Consider the following 6,281-nt stretch of genomic DNA (forward strand, 5'->3'; position numbering starts at 1 on the left):
GAAACTGGAGGAACACAAGCTGTTTTAATGTGTTCTTGCCCTAATTCACACTTCCCAATTTTTTACAACCAGTGTATTAGAGATGATGATTTTCAAAAGAAAGCAAGCAAAAGAACATTAACCTGTTTCTACGGGAAGGAGACAGTAACCCACAATGACGTTTATTGCCGTCCATTGGAAAGATACTTTTGCCTCAATCCCCAAATTTATAATTCCAGCATTCTTACTATTAAGCAAGTTTAAGTATCGTAATATAAAGAAATCATCATGGAGCTAGTGATATATTGGGAAATTTCTCCTTTTTTGCTTATCTTTTATTGGCAAAGTGTGTGCATTTTGATGGTAGAAAGATGTTTCTTGGGTTAAATCAGATTTCATGAACCTGATTTTCAGCTGACCACCAGGTCAACTTTTTGCAACAATTATATGGAGTGCCGTATTAATCTTTGTTGCTGCTCCTAGGCCTAAACCGCCAGCCACCCCATTCCCCACCGATATGCTTCTTCTGACCTGCCACTCAAGGCCTAGTCAGCCGAGGCCAGAATTGGCCAATGTATATGAGCTAAACCTCGTGGACTATAAACACAGAGCATTCTAGTCTTTGGAAGGCTGTGTTGTTGCATTTCGTGGGGCCAAGTTACTCCTCCTGGAAACACATAGCCATTTTGGTGTAAGGAGATAAAACTTCTATTATCAACCATATGTTACCTCTGGCTTTGCGCAAGCCCCATAAAAAGATTCCCTTACAAATCTACGTTTTAGAGGAAGTGTTGATGCCGTACAGGCCTAGCATAATGCTAGCACCGTCCACTCCAGCAAATCCCTCACTCACTTCGAGTGTTCCCCCAACAATCTCCTGCTTTTATTCATTCTCCATCCACACGCCATCCATACCCCATCCTGGAAGCCTTTCATTGCATTTTATGTGAAACGGAAGGCTGCTTTAAGTGCTTTGTGTTTCTGGTGCACTCACTGGCTGAGCTTAATGGGCATTTTAGGCCATAGAGCAGTTGAGTAAAATGCCAGCTCCAGTCCTGTCTGGCTTTGAGAAGGCCCAGGCTTCAGTCCTGTCTGGCTTTGGGAAGGCCCAGGCTCCAGTCCTGTCTGGCTTTGGGAAGGCCCAGGCTCCAGTCCTGTCTGGCTTTGGGAAGGCCCAGGCTCCAGTCCTGTCTGGCTTTGGGAAGGCCCAGGCTCCAGTCCTGTCTGGCTTTGGGAAGGCCCAGGCTTCAGTCCTGTCTGGCTTTGAGAAGGCCCAGGCTTCCCTGAGCAAGATCAGCGTGGTGGTGGTGAACTCCACAACTGGACTGCCAGACGTTGCCTATCCCTGCCTTCAGTGGATGTTTATTCCTTATATACACATCATGTTTCTAATGCTGCTTATTTAGTTTCTTCGGTTTACCGTAAAGTTGGTAGACAATTAACTCATGGACTTGTTTACAAAAAAAAAGTAAACTATAAAATATTGTTCACTTGAATGAAAACTGGACCTCCTCCAGTGCCATAAACCCAGATTGCCTGTAATGTACAGGTTACTTTTATTTATTTTTACTATACCTAATGCATTACAAATGTGATGGTCTGGTTTAATTTAAAAGGCAAATTAGCTACAATGAGGAACTGACCCATGACCAGCACTGCGGCTCACTGCGGAGATAATCGAATGCACCAAGTGTCTTAAAATGCCTGCAATAACATTTGATGTTAAAGATAAGTAATATGTTTCAGTTCAGAGACTGACAAGTTGGGGGCGCTGTATACTCCTTGCACCATGGTCTGATTTCTATGGGTCTGCCTGTGCTGCAGTAAGTTGTCGTTTCATTTGGTCCTAAAGTGTCTAGCACCCTCATCACCACCAGCCTATGGGTCGTGCGACCCAACCTTTTTTTTTTATCTATTTCATGGTTTTATACCAGCTGAATATATATATATATATATATATATATATATATATATATATATAATTTTTTTACAGGTTGTTTATCAAGAAGGGACATGCATAATCTGCTGGATAAGTACATACATATGATTTAAAGATGCTGTCCCACCAACTCTTTTGCATTTAATACTTATGACGCTAAATGCCACCTTGTTTTTTACTGTGATTACAGTAAACTAAAAGAGCACCATTAAATTTATTGATTTTTTGGGGGCTTAAAATGAAATAAAATCCTTTTGCACTATGTATGGGTCATAGTACTCGTATGTAAATAGCTGCCTTATTTTGATTAGATCTGTGGTATCTATTTATATAAATACAAAGCAAAGTTCTCGGAATATTTTTTAAAAATGTTTTTTTCACATGATGGTATCAGAAAAGCTCACCGTTTCAGACCTTATCCTGACCCCCCTTTAAACAAAAGCTATAGTTCTTTGGCCTTGGTAAACCAGGAGCTACACTTAAAGAATTCCCAATAATTGGCATTATATTCTCTCGCTCACTATTACTCGCAGGTCATGGAACGCAGGGTATTTATTATAAATGGCACATTACGCTTCGCCACTCTTTTAATTACATTATCTCAAGAAGTGCTAAACTTTAAGCAGGATTCTGGCTCATCACCTATACTTATTCACCCAGAACACCGTTTTTTGTCCTTATTATAAATAATTCATCTGACTCCGACTGATTACAGACTCCCCTAACTCTCATTTAGCTGCTGGTACTGGGAGTTGAAGTCATATCCAACAAATTATCTGACCTCGATATATTCTGGACAAAGTGTGGATCGCGTTGACCTGTAGATTTTTGACAGGGTAGGTCTCTCTTATTTTTAAATCAATATTCAGATAATCAAAAGCAGTAAAACATTTTTTAAGAGAAATGCCTGTGATGAATGGACATCAAATAACTCCTTTACGTATGTGAGTGTTTTCTGTCTTAATGTGTGAATTGTTATGTCAAAGGAATAGATGGAATTTCTTGGGTGACTCAATATTTTTGAAACTTGTCGTTTCCAAAATGACATTGTTTCGTCGGATCTGTGAACCATGAGTAAAGGAGCGGCTCACAAGTCACTGCTTTCTGTAATAGCAAGATGTAAAGCATTGGATCACTGCTATAAGCACACCATTGCTGATACTACTAGGACTCCTTATATATCTAAATATCATGGCTTTTAACTTCCCGTTCTACTAGAAGAATAGTAACAGGATGGTAATTAAACAGATCTGCCGCTTTATTAACCTCAGCATTAACTTGAGCCTTTTCTGCTGCTAAGACGTACTTTTTCAAAGTGTATAAATATGTAGGGTGTATATTTTTAATTAAGCCACCTCCTCTCGATATAATGATTTTTTTTTTTGTGACGGCATACATAGGCTAAGAAGGTTTTAACGAAACGTGATACGCATGGAATTGGCTCATTATAATCAATGTAAGAGATTGCTTATGTTTTTGGTTGCCCGACAAAAGGCCAGCCTGCTCATGTAGAATCTATAGGTGTCCAACTTTAACTTACCCACAACACAACCTGTCCATTTGATGTTTGATTCAAACTGCCCACCGTAATAAGAGCTGTAGTCCACCAACAGCATTTTACCCAAAATGCATGTAATATTTTAACTGTTCTAACTACATGCAATAAGCCAGCCCTGGCATATTGCATAGACGTATAGTTAAGTAAGGGGGGATGAGGTCTATCAAGGTGATTAGACACCACCTGACATCTATCCAGCCATCTGGAACGGTAGCCTTCAGGATGGTCTATAAAACGCCAATCTTTTGGTCAATGGGTCCTAGCCGCCTAAAAATAATTTTGTTTGTAAATTCTTCCTTGTAAATAGTTCCAGTCCCAATAAGAACCCACATTGAAATAAAAAAAAGTCTGGAATTTATGTGGGAATCGGCTGAGTCTTTAGAAAGTTAGGTAAATTGCAAAAATTAGAGTAATGTTTCATTGGGATAAATTGGGTCGGATTAACATTGAACTTTTAAATAAAAAATGTTTACCAAAACTGTCAGTTTGTGGCCAAAATCTACCTGGGCAATATTTTATTCTATCGAGCAATAATTACCTAACTGTGACTAAAGTTTTGCACTTTTTACATGAAAAATGATGTAATATGGGAATAAAGGACATTTTCGACTTTGCTTTGTACAGCTCTTTAGGAAACATTTCATGAACCTCAGATTCATGTTTCCTTGTGTTTATTTAGAATAAGAAAATGCAATATGAATAATAAAATATGTTCTTAAACATTAGTATTGTTTATTGACTCGTATATTTGATGACCTACAAAGACCACGTTTATTTCAGTTCAGCACAAAAGTCACATAATTGCAATATTTCTTGATAAATGGGTATGTTTTTTTTTTGTGTTAAAAATTACTCAAAGAAGAAAAAAAGTGCAAGGTCTTAAGTCAGCAAGCGTGTGACTGCAAAAGCACGTGAGCTAGTATGTGAATGCATAAGTATGTGTATGGCAGACATTTGCAAGGTAGGTGTATTGCGTGGTGTATATTTATTTAAAAAAAACAAACCAAAAAAACATGTTATTCAAAGAGGATAAAGCACATTAGAAGTACAGAAAAGGAAAAAGGCAAACCAAAATACAGTACACAAATACGGTGTACACAAATACGGTATACACGTATCAACATCATATAAGGCATAGAAGGTACATCTTTTTTAATAAGCAAGGTGCGGTCGATACAGGTACAAGGAAAACTCAAAGGGATCTGGTACATAAAGTGCAAAAAAGCAGACAACCCAGACGGTAGTAGGGAGGTAAAATACACGGGCATCCGCAGCATACAAGGTGCGAAAAGCACAGGTATAGAAATTGTGAAATGAACTGCAGCGACACACAATCCCGATATGAGCTATCAGAACAGCCGCCAACTAAAGAGATAGGCCTAGAACGGCGACCGGGGAGCTAATACGGACATGGGTAAAGAAGACCGAATAAAACATAAAGTAAGTAAACCTGTGAGAACTCAGCCCCAACACAAGCAGTAAGACTCTACCCTGACTGTAGCCAGAACAGGTCAGAACCCTGGAGAGGACCACTTCAGCGTCTGAAGGCAAAACCAACCAGTGGATCTAAACGCATTGTAGAGAGCTTAATGGAGTTATCCATAACAGCAATAAAGGAAGACCACCTTCGGAAGAAGGGTTTAGCCTTCACTTCCCTATGCATGGTGGCTTCCAGCCAGTCCATGCGAAAAACGCAATGTAACCGGCCCCCAGCCATGTCAAGAAGTGGGGTAGGCTGTATCCACTGGGCCAGAATAGCTTTTTTTTTACTAACCGATGATAAGGTAATCAAAAGAGTTTTGTCTCTGGCAGTAAAAGAACAGATACCTAAAGATGGTAAGATTCCAAAAAGGGCCCACTCCACAGTCAAATGAAAAGTAATACCTAAAACACTGACTATATATCTATGAACGTCTTTCCAAAAGTTGACGATGTAGGGGCAGGCCCAGAGGCCATGATAAAGATCTGCATCGCCTGTCGCACATTTAAAACAGAGCAATCGCCCAATCCGGCAGCTACATAGAGCTTTGGAGTCATGTACGCTCGATGGAGAATTTTCAAAAACATTTCACTATAGGAACGAGAAACCAAAAGTTTTGAATTTAACACCGTGGCTTCAACCAGTGCGTCCAGTTCTATATCTGGGAGATCTTTCCTTCCAAGCGGTAGGCCCTGCCTTAGGGATCCCCAAGTGATAAGAGGTCGAATGTGCCCGTAGAGAAAGGACATTGTAAGGGGGCCAGAAGAATTACGGAGTGTCACACTGTCAAGAGGATTTTTGTGATCTCTAGGCGACAACATAGCCAAAACACCAACAACAAAACTGCGAAGTTGTAAATAATGTAACGGATGCACAGAAAGGGAAATTGTTGCCAGGTAAGGACATGAGAAGTAGTTGGACAGAGAAAATCAACAACGAGGCGACCCCCTTCGATCTCCAGTGTCCCGAAAATGGGAGCAGATTTACCATGTTGGAATCCGGGATTACGTACCAAGGACATATATTTAGTATGCAAAAATCCCAATCACAAACGTTTCCACACCTGAGTCAAGCGGCCACAGGTGTTTAGGTAGATGCAGGAGAAAGTTGTGACTCCAACCCAGTTGTAGCAAAGCAGTGTCTATTGTGGTGTGTATTTTGACACACTACCCATACTGTTACTGTTTTGCTGGCTGCTGCATAACTGCAATAGAGCTGGCCTAGGATTTGTGTTGTAAAGCAAAAATCTATTTATTGTAACATAGAGGTATTGTAAGGATTTCTTTCTTCTCCTGGGTCTGGCCCGTGATAAGACATTAGCTTGC

The sequence above is a fragment of the Sceloporus occidentalis genome, unplaced genomic scaffold (assembly GCF_023333645.1).
Source record: "Sceloporus occidentalis isolate IW3139 unplaced genomic scaffold, rSceOcc1.0.p SCAF_62, whole genome shotgun sequence".
NCBI classification, from domain to species: Eukaryota; Metazoa; Chordata; class Lepidosauria; order Squamata; family Phrynosomatidae; genus Sceloporus; species Sceloporus occidentalis.